Source organism: Phragmites australis, chromosome 5 (assembly GCF_958298935.1).
Source record: "Phragmites australis chromosome 5, lpPhrAust1.1, whole genome shotgun sequence".
In the NCBI taxonomy this organism is placed as follows: domain Eukaryota; kingdom Viridiplantae; phylum Streptophyta; class Magnoliopsida; order Poales; family Poaceae; genus Phragmites; species Phragmites australis.
In genome coordinates, this window is record NC_084925.1 from 12758718 (window position 1) to 12775782 (window position 17065).

Genomic DNA, 17065 nt, shown 5'->3' on the forward strand with positions numbered 1-17065 from the left:
ATGATGATGACCTTAGTATGAACAAGGGTTCCCGATCTTCCGAAAGGTTCTGGTAACTCTCGATTTGGTGGAAATGAGACACAAGTCGATCCGGCTTCCGAACAACACGATCCGAAACCCCGCAATTGCAGCACCACGTCTCCTCTGGTTATCAACCGGCGTTGCACGGTTGACCTCACCAAGAAGGCTAAAGTCCTTGTCTGCGAATCGAAGAACACAAGCAAGAACAAGGAAGAATGCAACCAAATTGCAGATGAATGATTAATCTCACGAGTTGGGGTCTCACAAACCGACGAAACGGCGAAACTGTTCTTGACAGAATAATCTAAGCAAAAACCCACCCTAACGAGAGCGGCGGCGGCTGATAATAAGGGTCTAAGGATCGTCACACCCCCAGGTCACGCCCCCCTAATGGGCTCAACGACGATACACGGCCCAACGGACCAAAAACGGTGACGCAGCACCGGGACAGATTCTGGACGCTGACTTGTTTCGACATTTCCCGTTGACTCAGAAGGAATTTGGACCTCAAACTAACGCCATTGGTTTCCTTGTGAAATTATCTTTCCAACCATATGTGAATCGTCGAAAACGGAGTCCGGATGCGTCCTGGGCGTCCGTTTTACTGCTCGCTGGTCCTGGAGGTCGAGGCTGATTCGGACTCGAGTTGGACTGGACCTCCTGCTGTTGTTGGACGTCCTAGCTGCTCCTCCACGCCTCCAAGCCTTCCTCTATGTGTCTCCTTGTCCTCTCCATGATTCCTAAGCAACACATAATCATTAGGTAGTAATCTATTCTCAAAATTATATAAAGAGTTGCTTAAGAACGAGCTCACCTCTAAATTTAATTGTCGTGCGCGAGCTCTTGTGATTGGACCTTGAAAGTTCAATGGACGATCATTGTATGTATCCGAGGGAGTGATGTCCTCATCATCCTCCCCCTCTTGAATTGGAGTCGTCCTCGACTCAAGCTCATCATCGGCTCCCAAGTAAGGTTTCAAATCTGCAATGTTAAAAGAATGACTAACCCCGAACTCGGGTGGCAACTCAAGTTTATATGCATTATCATTAATTTTCTCAATTATCTTATAAGGACCAGCAGCTCTTGGCATTAATTTAGACTTACGCAGCTCTAGAAACCTATCTTTTCTTAAATGTAACCACACTAAATCACCCGGTTCAAGTTTGACTTCTTTCCTACCTTCACTACCAGCAATTCTATACTTTTCATTCATCTTTTCGATATTTATTTTAGTTGTTTCATGCAACTTACGAATAAAATCAGCACGTGCACTAGCATCACTATGTGTTCTTTCAGTGGTAGGTAAAGGCAAAAGATCAATAGGAGCGCGAGGGTTAAAACCATACACTACCTGAAAAGGACTTACCTTGGTGGTAGAATGTGTTGCCCGATTATAAGCAAACTCCACGTGGGGCAAACATTCTTCCCACATCTTCAAATTTTTCTTCAAAATAGCTCTCAACATGGTACCCAAAGTGCGGTTCACTACCTCCGTTTGGCCATCAGTTTGTGGGTGGCAAGTAGTAGAAAACAATAGTTTTGTACCCAACTTATTCCATAGAGTGCGCCAAAAGTGACTCAAAAATTTAGTGTCGCGATCTGAAACAATAGTAGAAGGCATACCATGCAAGCGAACAATCTCTTTGAAAAAGAGGTCAGCAATATAAACGGCATCATCACTTTTATGACAAGGTATAAAATGTGCCATCTTAGAAAAACGATCCACAACAACAAAAATGCTATCCCTCCCCCTCTTAGTCCTAGGCAATCCTAAAACAAAGTCCATCGAAATATCTGCCCAAGGAATAGAAAGAACAGGAAGAGGCATATACAAACCATGTGGATTCAAGCGAGACTTAGCCTTTTGACATGTGGTACAGCGTGCCACGAACCGCTCAACATCTCTCCTCATCTTTGGCCAAAAGAAATATGTGGCCAACATATCCTCCGTCTTCTTAGCACCAAAATGTCCCATCAATCCTCCTCCATGTGCTTCCTGAAACAACAAAAGACGAACGGAACCAACTGGAATGCATAGACGGTTAGCTCTAAACACAAATCCATCATTGATCACAAACTTGTTCCATGTACGTCCCTCTTTACAGTTCAGCAATACATCTTTAAAATCAGGATCAAGCACATATTGTTCTTTTATTGAGTCAAGTCCAAAAATTCTATAATCAAGTTGGGACAACAAAGCATATCGTCTAGACAAAGCATCAGCAATTATATTATCCTTCCCTTTCTTGTGTTTGATAACATAAGGAAAAGATTCAATAAATTCAACCCACTTAGCATATCTACGATTCAGATTATTTTGAGAACGAAGATACTTAAGCGATTCATGATCTGAATGTATAACAAATTCTTTAGGCCACAAATAATGACGCCACGTCTCTAAAGAACGTACAAGTGCATACAATTCCTTATCATACGTAGAGTAATTAAGAACAGGGCCATGCAATTTTTCGCTAAAGTATGCAACGGGCTTACCTTCTTGCATCAAAACACCTCCAATGCCAACTCCACTAGCATCACATTCTAGCTCAAAGGTCTTACCAAAATTTGGAAGTTGCAGCAATGGCGCGTGCGTAAGCTTGTCCTTCAAAGTGTCAAAGGACTCCTCTTGTGCCTTACCCCAATGGAACACCACACCTTTCTTTGTCAACTCGTGTAAGGGGGCAGCAATGGCGCTGAAATCCTTCACGAAACGACGATAAAAACTTGCAAGTCCAAGAAAACTTCTCACCTATTTGATGGTTTGGGGCACCGGCCAACTCTTTATGGCTTCAATTTTCATCTCATCCACCTCAATTCCCTGTGGAGTAATAACATAGCCAAGAAAAGAGACTCGATCCGTGCAAAAGATGCACTTCTCAAGGTTACCAAATAAACGTGCATCACGTAAAGAATTAAAAACAGCACGTAAGTGATCCATATATTCATCCAAAGACTTGCTATAAATCAATATATCATCAAAGTAAACCACCACAAATCGTCCAATAAAAGCTCTTAAAACCTCATTCATCAAACGCATGAAAGTGCTAGGTGCATTAGTTAAACCAAAAGGCATTACTAACCACTCATATAATCCGAATTTAGTTTTGAAAGCTGTTTTCCATTCATCTCCAAGTTTCATTCTAATTTGGTGGTAACCACTACGCAAGTCGATCTTTGTAAAAATTACAGAGACACACAACTCATCAAGCATATCATCAAGTCTAGGAATAGGATGGCGATATCGAATAGTAATGTTATTGATGGCTCTACAATCAACACACATACGCCAAGTACCATTTTTCTTAGGAACCAAAATCACAGGAATAGCACAAGGACTAAGGCTCTCACGTACATACCCGCGGTCCAAAAGCTCTTGGACTTGCCATTGAATTTCCTTAGTCTCCTCGGGATTGGTTCGATACGCAGCACGATTTGGCAATGTTGCTCCCGGGATCAAATCGATTTGATGCTCTATCCCTCTCATAGGTGGCAGTCCCGGGGGTATCTCAGCTGGGAAAACATTCTCATACTCCTGCAAAAGGTTAGTGGCAGCAGGAGGTATCGAACTAATAACATCATCAAACGAATACAAAACTCGTTTGCAAACCAAGGTGTAGCAAATATCATTATTAGAAATTTCAGCAAGGTCACTTTTTAGAGCAAGCATAACACCACCCTTCAATTTTATGCCCTCTACCTTAGAACTAGGTGCAGACTTATCCTTTTTAGGTGGGTAAAGAGAATTAGCAACTTGCTGATTTTCAGATTTAGTATCACGCAAATTAGCAGCTCGTTCTTTATCAGCTTGTACAATTTCAGCAGGGGTCATAGGAACCAAAGTAATTTTCTTTCCTTTATGCATAAAAGTATATGTATTACTTCTACCATGGTGTATAGCATCATTATCAAATTCCCAAGGTCGACCCAATAAAAGTGAGCAAGCTTCCATAGGTACCACATCACAGTCAACATAATCAGCATAGGAACCAATGGAAAAAGAAACTCTGCAAGTTTGTGTTACCTTAGCTTTTCCAACATCATTAAACCACTGAAGGTTATATGGATGGGGGTGTTGGCGTGTGGTCAAGCCAAGCTTCTTGACCAAATCTGAACTCACCAAATTATTACAACTACCTCCATCGATGATGACACGTGCTCGCCGATTTTGGATGACGAAGAAAATCTGGAACAAGTTATGGCGTTGCAGCTTCTCTGGTTGTTGTACCTTTGTGCTGAGCGCCCGCTGCACAATGATGCTCCTATAGGTCGCTGTGTCATCACTGCCCAAGATTTCGTTGCTCTCCTCAACAACTGGTTCTTCTTCTTCTTCTTCCTCAATGTCAGAGGCGCTGATGTACCCATCTTCCGTTGCAATGTATGCCCGCTGACTTGGGCAATCCTTCTGCACATGATCGACTCCATGGCAGCGACGGCACTGAATGCCAGAGGTGCGTCCCGTTGATGCAACAGAGGAAGCACTCTTGGAAGGTCCCTGCAAAACAGAATTTTTACCTGAGCCTGAAGGTCGTGTAGTGACCGGATTTGGTGCCGTAGCTGCTTGTTGCTTGCTCGCTGGTGAGGGAGCCCTGTAAGTGGATGGTTTGGACAGCCCCAAGGATGGTCCTGTGCGCGGCGTGTATGTGGTGCTGGCCTTGTACTTGCCCTGCTGCTCACGTCCCTGCAACTCCTTCTCTGCAAGCATAGCAAACTGAAACAACTGGTTGATATTTTTAAATTCTTTATAATCAATAATATCCTGGATTTCACGTCTCAAATCCGAATAAAATCGACAAATAGAATCTTCGTTTCCCTCTACTATGCCACAACGCATCAAGCCCTTTTGAAGCTCACCATAATAATCATGCACAGATTTATCTCCCTGTTCTAAGCGCATCAATTTCTTACGCAGGTCTCTATGATAAGATGGGGGAACAAATCTATCACGCATAGCAACCTTAAGCTCTTCCCATGTACGAGGTGTGGCACCATCTGCAGCTAAACCAGTCCACCAAATAATAGCAAAATCTTTAAACTCACTAGTGGCTTGTCTAACTCTATGTTGTTCAGGTACTTGGTGGGCACTAAATTTTTGCTCTACTGTCATCTCCCAATCAAGATATCCCTCAGCATCATAATGTCCCGAAAAAGAAGGTATAGTAAATTTAACCTTAGCATAAGGATCTTCAGGAGCTCGATTATACATACCTCGATGGTGGTGGTGATGTGGAACGCCACCCATACCTGTGGTGTTAGTGCGAAGACGACGCCGCAATCTGTTTTGCAATGTCGCCGCTGGATCAACATTACCATCGTCATCATACAACTCATCACCGGTGTTGCTTCCATTCACATCTTCGTTGTGCACAGGACGGTTTTCCAAAGCATTTACCCTGTCGGTGAGCTCGGATAACCGTTTGTCCACCCGCTCAACCGCGTTTGCGAGTTTCATCTCAATTATCGCTTCAGTAATAGCCTTGATGACTGTCTCCTTCATCTCCTTCTGAGCATTATCTACAACAGCTTGTAGCTGCTCTTGGCTGACACACTCCTTGAAGTCCTTTGGCGTTTTATCTCCATCAACTGACATTGTGGAAACAAACACAACAACAAACAGTGAAGGTTATCCCTAATAATCGTACTACAAAGGTGGAGTGGTGCCTCTCAATCAAGATCAGCAAAGGTAGACACCTTACCAAGCTCTTACCAGGGTTCTTACCAGCAAAGCAAAGGATACCTGGAAGGCGTGCGAGCGATTGCAGGGATGCAAACCAGTGCTGTCCAGAAGAATCTGTGGAGCTTGGAAGGCACACAAAGAGAACAAATATGTATATGTGGAACACAAATCAGAAATAGATAGTAATGCTGAATTATAGTCCCAAGTACTTGTTCTCGTTGCTGGCCTAAAGTGTTGCAAGTACCAAGTATGTGTGATAAACAAGGTGGAGAAACAAGTATGATGGATAGCAAGAGCAATAGAAACAAAGAACTAAACAGCACACGCTAACACAGCTCACTTTGCCCTTCTCTATGTGCTCCTCTAGATATTGTTCCTCTTTTGCCCCTCTCTTTTTTCTATTTTTTGGGCTGTCGTTGTTTTTTTGGGAAAATTCGACTTTTTCTTTTTATTTTTTTGATATATTTTTTTCACTTAGGAGCACACAAGAGGGAACCACAGAAAACTTTAGCTGAAACAAGTGAAAGACGTGGCCTCTAGAATTTTCTGAAGTTCAGCCGGAAAATGAGAAAAATATTTGGAAATTGAAAACTCAAACTTCGGAGGTGAATTTGGGAATTCTGATTTCGCCGAACCCAGCAAAGCAGGGGACGAACGGATCCGAAACGCCGTTTCGATGCGAAAAACTCTGTGACTTTTCTGAAAACGGAGTTCGTACGCGAAAGTTATGCCCGATTTGAGAAACGACTCCGAATTAGAGGACAAAACGGGAAGAAAGTGGGGAAAATATGCGACGGAGGCTAGGGTTTGATGGAAACGGTGGGGGAAAACACACGAATTGGACTCTAACATGACCTAACCAGCAACAAGACCTTGACCAGGACACAAACTCAACACGACGGACTCTGAAACTGAAATATGCAAAAGCTAAAGGCGCGGAAGGGTTGTAGGACAGGAAAAAAAAACGATATGGCAGTGGACTATGGAACGAAGGCGAAAACACTTGAAACTAAGGGTAGATATGAACCTGACGGTATACCTGAAGCTCTGAATACCACTTAGTATGAACAAGGGTTCCCGATCTTCCGAAAGGTTCTGGTAACTCTCGATTTGGTGGAAACGAGACACAAGTCGATCCGGCTTCCGAACAACACGATCCGAAACCCCGCAATCGCAGAACCACGTCTCCTCTGGTTATCAACCGGCGTTGCACGGTTGACCTCGCCAAGAAGGCTAAAGTCCTTGCCTGCGAATCGAAGAACACAAGCAAGAACAAGGAAGAATGCAACCAAATTGCAGATGAATGATTAATCTCACGAGTTGGGGTCTCACAAACCGACGAAACGGCGAAACTGTTCTTGACAGAATAATCTAAGCAAAAACCCGCCCTAACGAGAGCAGCGGCGGCTGATAATAAGGGTCTAAGGGTCGTCACACCCCTTGGTCACACCCCCCTAATGGGCTCAACGACGATACACGGCCCAACGGACCAAAAACGGTGACGCAGCACCGGGACAGATTCTGGACACTGACTTGTTTCGACGTTTCCCGTTGACTCAGAAGGAATTTAGACCTCAAACCAACGCCATTGGTTTCCTTATGAAATTATCTTTCCAACCATATGTGAATCGTCGAAAACGGAGTCCGGATGCGTCCTGGGCGTCCGTTTTACTGCTCACTGGTCCTGGAGGTCGAGGCTGATTCGGACTCGAGTTGGACTGGACCTCCTGCTGTTGTTGGACGTCCTAGCTGCTCCACGCCTCCAAGCCTTCCTCTATGTGTCTCCTTGTCCTCTCCATGATTCCTAAGCAACACATAATCATTAGGTAGTAATCTATTCTCAAAATTATATAAAGAGTTGCTTAAGAACGAGCTCACCTCTAAATTTAATTGTCATGCGCGAGCTCTTGTGATTGGACCTTGAAAGTTCAATGGAGGATCATTGTATGTATCCGAGGGAGTGATGTCCTCATCAGACCTTGAGGAAGAGCTTTCCTTGAAGGAGTGGGTGGCGAAGCTCTTATCACTTAAGCTTGAATCTTCATCTTCACTCACTCGTCTTTCTATGCTTAAAAATTCTTTGGCTCTTCCCCTTGTCTTTCTCTTGCTCTTGGTCTTCTTCTCCTACTTGATGTGATCAATTTTTTTGACCAAGTCTTTTATGGAGATTCAATGATCAATCTTGGTACTAATCTTCTTGATATTCTTCTCCACTTGAGAGATGAGTTTGGCGACTTCGTGATCCATCTCTTCATCGCTTGATGTGCTTTGCTCATCATCTTCATTGATTTCTTCATCTTCATCTTCATCTCCATCATCTTCGCTTGAGCTTGAATCTTGCTCTTTCCTCTTTATATTTGCCTTCATGTGTTAGCATGGTGCTTGCTTGCTTATGAGAGCAAGGTTCATGATGTCAGATGAAGAAGAAGCTTCTACTCCCATGTTCATGGTCATGTCATGAGTGGTGATCTTGCTAGCACTTGATTTGGAGTCATTTTCTTAATGTCATTGTTGTCGTAGATGATGGAGACTATCAACTTGTACTTCGAAAGAAGAGCTTGAAGTATTCTTCTCTTCACTGGATCATCATCAATTTGCGTTAAACCTAACCCATTGGATTCATTGACAAAAATATTCAAACATGAGTACATACCATTAGCATGTTCATAGGGTAGTTGTTTGATGCCATTAAGCTTAGTCACACGCACATGATAGTTCTCATTGCGCACATCCTTTGTGCCTTCATGTAATTCAATGAGATTAGTCTAAATATCATGTGCATTGGTGAGAGAATAAACATGATTAAATGCATCAATATTTAAATATCCTAAAAGAATACTATTCACCAATGCATCTAATTGCCTCTCCTTGTTGGTGATGCGAGGTCTCATCCTTTCCTCGGTGACTCTCTAAACATCTAGACCCTTGGCTTGAAAATAACAAGATATTAAAATTTTCTAACTAGAAAAATTTATGATCGAAAAGTGGAGCACTATGGGTATCCATCCCAACCCCAGACATCACAACTCACTAGGCGGTGAAGCCTAATTAATCAAAATGAGATGGGGTCTCAAATGCTACTTGAATAGCGTGTCCTTGTGAAAGGTGTGAGCCACAGCTCTGATATCTCTTGCAGGGATCGGTGACGTCCTAAGAGAGAGGTGAATTAGGACACCTAAAAACATGAATCAAATTGACTGCAAAAACTTCACAAGATAAACCTATCTCAATTTCTATCTAAATGTGCTATAGGTTTATCTAGTGTGTCTACTCTACCGCTTAAGAGGATTGCAATATACTCTAGTAAGGTAAATTGCAAGAATGTTGAGCTCAAGGAAGAGCATTAGAGCATATAGGAGAGAGCTTCATAAATCATGATCCAACAAAATTCCGATTTTGGGTTGTGGGCATTTTAAAAAAATAATATAACATTTTTCCTGAAATTTGAAAACTTTTCAAATAAATTTTAGAGTTTAAAAATAAATTTTTTGTGTGATGAAAAATGTATTTATAAAATATTAGAATAGGTTAAGGAATTTCAAGGTTGGATAAATCCTTGTTCCATTTTTCCCATATCATCCAAAAATCCTCCGTGGACAATCTCATCTTACGTCCTTTTTTATCCAACCCAACGTGCATTGTCTTTCCTTAATATTTTTCTCTCTAGCATGTGGCTCCAGACCAGCAACATGTCATCAACCTTGCATCATGTTAGATTGCTAGTAAGACGGCCCACATGTGTTCTAAAGCCAGCCCAAACTAGCTTGCTTGCATGTGCATGTACCTGATCGTTTCCATCCACCTCCAAACAGCGTCGTCCATTCGCCTGGCAGCCACGGCCGCCTAGCTGCCCATCTCCATGGCACTTGACCTCCCCTCTCTCCCCCATCATTTCTTCTTTTAATCCCTCACATCAATCCAATCTTTATTCCCCTCAATTCAAGATCAAAATCTGCTGCTCTAAATGTCTCTAATGGCCATAATGGCCATTGAAGCCAGCTGCTAGTTACTCCTTATCGCTAGCCTCATCTTCCCACTTAGATTCGGAGTTCAATGCGGCCTCAAATGCAAATCCTAACAATACCAAAGCTGTAGGCCTCGTCGAGGGCTTCGATTTGCACCTATGGAAGTCTCCATTTGGATAATGGAGCTAAAAGTTATTGCCCCTGAGATCAGTGTTGCGTAGATAAGGTTGAACTCAAACAGTATATCTTGCGATGCCTTTTTGTAAATCAAGATGACATTTTCAGAAATTTCAATGAATACCAAAGTTGTAGATCTTTTCGAGTAATACAAGATAGAGTCCAAAAACGTCAAATGTGGTGTTCGAACGGTGGATATATCATCCTCGAACCATAGTTGTCCGTTTTATCTTCCACCCATTCGTTTCGTATTCCATCTCCGGCCATTTCCTCTCCCCATTTCGTGGCTAGCAGCACCCAGGTTATAAACAGGAGCTCCACACCCTCCCTTGCCCCTTCCAATTCCCCCCAAATCACAGCCACATCCATTGCCCTACCCGTACGCCGACGCCACCGCCGTTCGCCGCCATGCCATCGACGATTAGCATCCATAGTCCCGGCGATCCGCCTAGCCAAATGCCTTGATTTTTCACCAAGGTGTGCCCCTAGTCGGTGCACTCAACTCCTCGAAGCAGCATGGATAGAGGAACAAAGAAGCCACCAGGATCTACATCACCGCGCCCATTGCCCAGAGCTCGGGTGCATCCAACGCACGCTCTGGGGATGTTGTCGGCGTTCCTGATGATTTAGCGAAGATCAAGCCACGCCACCCACATCACGGTGTGTCCTATCATCTCTTCTATGCAACCATAGGAGGGCTCACTCGATCGGCAGCGATGCAATGGGAAGATGAGCTGGACCTCCAGCGCAACACATTGCAATGGATGCTGCCATTTGGCACCCCACGACCTCCTCCCTGACCATCTAGCAAGATCTTGTGAGCAGAATATGGCGTTTCTAGAGATTTGATAAGCTATATGGTCGAGACTTCAAGATATGCCAGAACCGAGTTTACGAAGATAACTGAGTAGCAGCTAGGCAAGTGTTCTTGAACATCTTGATCTCATTTTAGGATTCATGTGTAGCTATTTATTCCTTCATTGCTTGCTTGTCTAAACTGAGATCCCATGTTAGGGTTTACTAGCTCTTGTATGATTATTCCTTGTCGCCGTTGATGAGTCATGGGAAATAAATGGTAGATATGCTAGTCGCTGCTATGGTTGGGTTCTGAGTTAAACTTGACTAATGTTTATACAACATGAATCGGGTGTGGTAATCTTTTATAGCAACATGGTATAGAGATTATAACAGGATGGTTTGTTTGAGGATGGTGCAAGAAGGCGCATGTGTTGTGCTACATGGTGGGTATGTTCCTGTGTGGGGTCCTAAGGACCGGTCTTGAAGCATGTAACTGGAACACCCTACTTTCCAAGATTTTATAACTTTTTAAAATTTTCCAACTTTAGTGAGTAGCTTCACCAATATAATAGTTTAAAACTTATTTTCATAAACAACCAAGCAACCTAGGTTATTATTTCTTGTGCATTGCATGTTGAGTTTTGTTAGGAGCCAGATAAATGCATTAGAGTTCTTTTTCTTTTTCTTCTCTTTGGTGTTTTGGAGTGAAAAATGTTTTGAATTTTTTTTTACAAAACTCAATAGTGAATAAGTTAAGAATCTTAATGGTTGGAATTCAAAATCCTTGAATTCCTCATCTATTCAATCCTTGATCATACCTAATTCTTCTCTAGTTCAATTCAAATCTTATCCAAATCTTTGTTTAAAGCCAATCTCTCCTCTTTTCCAAATTCTACCTAAATCCAAATTTAAATTCCTTACTACTCCCATTTTTGTTCAACCTCATCTTTTGGTTTCTCTCGAATTCACTCGAAGCTCAATTCAAATTTAAACCCTATTCAAATTTTTCTGCAAAAGTTTCTTTTCTAAAACCCTAGATATGCCTAAAGTTCCTTTGGACCTAATCCTACCCAAGCCCAAGCCCTTGGCCGGCACACAAGTCATCTAGGAGGCCCAACACAAAGGATCTACGGAATCTGTGGATATTCGCGGAGTCCTGCACAACCTCATCTTCTGATACAGTTTCAGAGTTTAAGACGGCCTCAAATGCAAATCTTGACAATACCAAAGTTGCATGCCTCGTCGAGAGCTTTAATTTGAACCTATGGAAGTCCCATTTTGGATAATGGAGCTATGAGTTATGGCCCCCGAAATCAGTGTTGCGCAGATAAGTCTTAGTTCAAACAGTTTATCTTGTGACGAACTTTTGGGAATCAAAATGGCATTTTATGAAGTTCCAATGAATACCAAAGTTGTTTATCTTTTCGACTAATACAATTTAGAGTCCAGAAACATCCATTTTGGTGTCCGGACGATGGAGATATCGTCCTCAGAATAAAGAACTGCGAAAAAGGAAATCCTAACCGACTCAAACTCGAATCTGAATTGTGTCTGGTATCAGAGCTATAATCCTTTCTAATTCATCTTAATCGGTAATTAGAAACATGGCTTTAGATAGGTATTCTACAAAATATTTTATTTTCGATGGAGTTGATTTTCAGTTCTGGAAGGCGAAGATGAAGGCCTATATTCAGGCACTGGGCTTTGCAATATGGGAAAAGGTTTACAAGCCATATGTGGTCCGTGAGAATAATGAAGTGACGGCACAAAACATGTCTCATGTCGAGGTGAACAGCAAGGCAAGGAACCTGATCATCCAAGGTTTGGGAAGGAGCGACTTCGATCGAGTAATTCATCTCAAATTACCATACGAGGTATGGAAAGCACTTTGTGATTATCATGAAGGTTCATCTACTATTAAAGAGGTACGTCAAGATTTATTTAAGAAAGATTACATGTGTTTTGAGATGAAGCCTGGTGAGTCACTAGATGATTTCTTTGCTCGGTTTAATAAAATTATTAGTAATTTGTGTGTTGTTAATATTACATATACTGATGCTAAGAATGCACGTCAATTACTAGGAGTTTTAGATATGTCAGTGTGGGAGATGAAAGTTACATCTATTAGAGAATGTACTGTCATGAGTTCACTTACATTAGATGTACTTTATTCTAAAATAAAAACTCATGAGCTAGATGTTTTTGCTAGGAAGATCGTTAATAAATCAAATGCTTTGGTCTCTCAACCCAGCATGTCTCATATTGAATCTTCTTCATCAAGTTTTTCATTATCTTCTATATCTTCACTAACCGATGATCAGCTTGAGTTGATTCCTGAAGAAGATTTAGCACTACTTTCTACTCGGTTCTCTAAAGCATTGCAGAATGTGCGTATGAGGAAGAGAGGAAGTGGAGGTCCTCAAAGATGCTATGAATGTGGTGATCTCAATCACATTCATTCCAATTGCCCTAAGCTTGCAGATAAAGCATCAAAAGAGGAGAAGGAGAAAAAGAAGCGTGCGTTCAAGAAGAAGAATTTTCTCAACAACAAGGTTGTGCATCGAGTTCTTGCGGCGCTTGAGCAAGTCGATCCGAGTGATGTTGATTCGGAGAGCAGTGAAGATGACACAACATCTAAGGGCAAGATGGTACGTAATCTTGATAGGATTGTGTCTCATGGCAAGCAACAAAGAAAGCTCAACCGAGGATGAACTTGACAATGACGGTAACAAGGCTTCTCGAGCGAGGAAGGAGAACATTTGGCTAGTCGATTTCGGATGCTCACGCCACATGTCTGGTGATAAAAATTGGTTCTCCTCCCTTGTACGTGCATCTCGTGCTGAAAGTGTTACTTTTGGAGATGCTTCTTCTAGATCAGTTGTTGTAAAAGGTACAGTGCAGGTAAATGACAAGTTTATGTTTAAGGATGTTGCTTTAGTCGAGAACTTGAAATCTAACTTGCTTTCTGTCTCACAAATGATTGATGAAGACCTTGAGGTGTGCTTTAAAAAAAATGAATGTAAAGTATTAGATGTTTCAGGTGATCTGGTTTTTAGAATCTCATGTTTTGGAAGAGTTTTTAAGGCTGATTTTGATGCATCACCTTCTTCTAAGGTTATATGTCTTGTTGCTAATGTTTCTAAAGATTTATTCTTTTGGCATCATAGACTTGGTCATGTTGGTATAGATCATCTCACTCGAGTTAGTGGTTTAAATCTTATTCGTGCCTTGCCTAAGCTTAAGGGTGATAGCGAGTTAGTTTGCTCTTCTTATAGACATGGTAAAATACATTCAGGTTCACATCCACCTATTACTATGGTTATGACAAATGCACCTGATCAACTTTTACACCTTGATATTGTTGGTCCTTCTAGAGTACAATCTTTTTGAGGTAAATGGTATATGCTTGTTATTGTTGATGACTACTCTAGATATTTTTGGGTTTACTTTATGGCATCTAAGGATGAAGCTTTTAGTTATTTTAGAAGTTTAGTTCTTAGATTGTCTGTTGATCTCCCAGGATCTTTTAGAGAGATTAGAAGTGATAATGGAACAGAATTTAAGAATTCTTCTTTTGATCTCTTTTATGCTGAGAAAGGTATTGAACATCAATTTTTATCACCTAGAGTTCCTCAACAAAACGGTGTAGTTGAAAGGAAGAATAGAACTCTAGTCGAGATAGCTAGGACCATGTTAGATGAATTTTCTACTCCTAAAAATTTTTGGGCTGAAGCTATATCTACTGCTTGTTATGTTTCAAACCGTGTTTCCTTAAGATCTAAATTAGGTAAAACTTCATATGAGCTGCGGTTTGGGCATAGGCCTAGTGTATCTCACTTTAGAGTTTTTGGCTGCAAGTGCTTTGTGCTGAAATCTGGAAATTTGGATAAGTTTGAGTCCAGATCAACAGATGGTATTTTTCTTGGATATCCTACTCATACTCGTGGCTATCGAGCGCTTGTTTTGGAGATTAACAAAATTGTTGAAACCTATGAGGTTACTTTTGATGAGACTAGTCCTGGAACTAGATCAAGTGATGCAGGTACAGATACACATATTCAGGGGGAGCTCGAGAGCATTTTTGTGGATGATGATGAGGTCGATAAAGATGAGATTTTGATTCCGATGATACAACCTGCTGTAGATCCCTTGACACCTTCGATCACTTCAGCTATAGTTGGACATCCTCAAGCTACTACATCATCTGTCCGTGTTGAAGGAGAAGAAGAGATTTCTTCTCGAGTGACAGCTCCTTTGCACATTCAGCGGAGTCATCCACCTGATCAGATGATTGGAGATTTGCATGAGCGAGGCACACGTTCCAGGTTTATTGATTCTAATTCTTATGCCCATTCAGCTTTTGTTGCTTCTTTTGAATCCAAAGATGTTTCACATGCATTAAATGACGAATCTTGGATCAATGCCATACATGAGGAACTTGAAAATTTTAAACGCAACAAAGTATGGAAGCTTGTCGCACCTCCTCCGGGTGATACACATATCAGTACTAAATGAGTTTTCAAAAATAAACAAAGTGAGGATGATGTTGTTGTTAGAAACAAATCTAGACTTGTAGCTCAAGGTTTTACACAGGTAGAAGGGCTAAAGTTTGAGGAAACTTTTGCTCCAGTTGCTAGACTAGAAGACATTAGAATTCTTTTAGCTTTTGCTGCATCTAAAGGCTTTAGATTATCAAATGGATGTCAAAAGTGCTTTTCTGAATGGCTACATAAATGAAGAGATTTATGTTAAGCAACCACCTGGTTTTGAAAATCCTAAATATCCAGATTATGTATTCAAGTTGTCGAAAGCTTTGTATGGTTTAAAACAAGCCCCTAGAGCGTGGTATGATAGGCTTAAAACCTTCTTGCATGAAAAGGGTTTTGAAATGGGAAAAGTAGACAAGATGTTGTTTGTGCTCAAGCGTGGTAATGATCAACTATTTGTTCAGATTTATGTAGATGATATCATCTTTGGTTGTTCTTCTCATGCTTTGGTGTCCCAGTTTTCAGAAACGATGAGCAGTGAATTTGAGATGAGTATGATGGGTGAACTAACGTACTTTTTGGGACTTCAAGTCAAACATACCGAAGAAGGTACTTTTGTTCATCAAAGTAAGTATACACGAGACCTGCTACGACATTTTGAGATGGACAACAGCAAGCCGATCATGACACCTATTGGAGCAACAATGACACTTGATCCTGATGAAGATGGTGAGCTAGTTGATAAAAAAAATATAGAAGTATGATTGGATCACTTTTGTATCTCATGGTTTCAAGACCAGACATATAATTTGTTGTATGCTTGTGTGCACGATTTTAAGCTTCCCCAAGTGCTTCACATCGACAAGCTATCAAACGGATTCTAAGGTATCTTCATGGAACTCAATATTTTGGCATTTGGCTTTCTGATTCTTTATCTATTAGCTTAAGAGCTTTTTCTGATGCTGATTTTGAAGATTGTAGAATTGATAGAAAAAGTACATCTAGTATAAGTCATTTTCTAGGTAATTCTCTTGTTGCATGGTCATATAGGAAACAGTCCTCTGTTGCATAATCTACTGCTGAATCTGAATATGTAGCTGCTACTAGTTGTTATTCACAAAATCTTTGGATAGTTACTACACTTAAAGATTATAGGGTTAATTTACAGAGTGTTCCACTTTTCTGTGATAACACTAGTGCTATAAGTATTGCTAAAAATCCTGTGCAACATTCTTGGACTAAATACATTGATATCAGATTTCATTTTGTTAGAGACAATGTTGAAAAAGGAAACATTGAACTTCTTCGTGTGAATACTGAACACCAATTGACAGACATTTTCACAAAACCCTTGGATTCTTCTCGTTTTGCTTTTCTTCAGGGAAAATTTGGTGTTATTCATCATATGGGATTATTTTGAGGGGGAGTTCTTATATCTTTGGAACTTGTCGAAGTTTATAAAAACAAAATAATGAAATATGATGAGCATCATATCTGATACATATGTGACTTTTGAAGTCAGTGCTTATGCTACATAGGAGTTTTTGCACTCTCATATCTACATGTATAACTGTGTAGTTTTTGTCATAACTTTTTAAATCGAATGAAAACTTGAACTAAATCTTGTCATGGTTAAACTCTCTTGATTGCTTTGATCTTTGATAAAAATGCTATATGTGAAAGAATCGAAGAAATGAAAAGATGCTGAATAATAGTTGATACATAAAAGATCAAGAAGTATGCACTGTCGCACGTTTTTTTTCAAGACTGCTTATGATTGCACTTTGATATAAACTTGGAAGAAGTCATGTATGACCAAAATCATTGTCTTAAGGTTTTGATTGTCTTTTTGACATAGGCTTGGCATGGTTGGATAGAATAAGGCTGATGGTGCATATAATTCCTTGCAAAACAATATGAGTAGTTCTTGAAATCAAAATTGG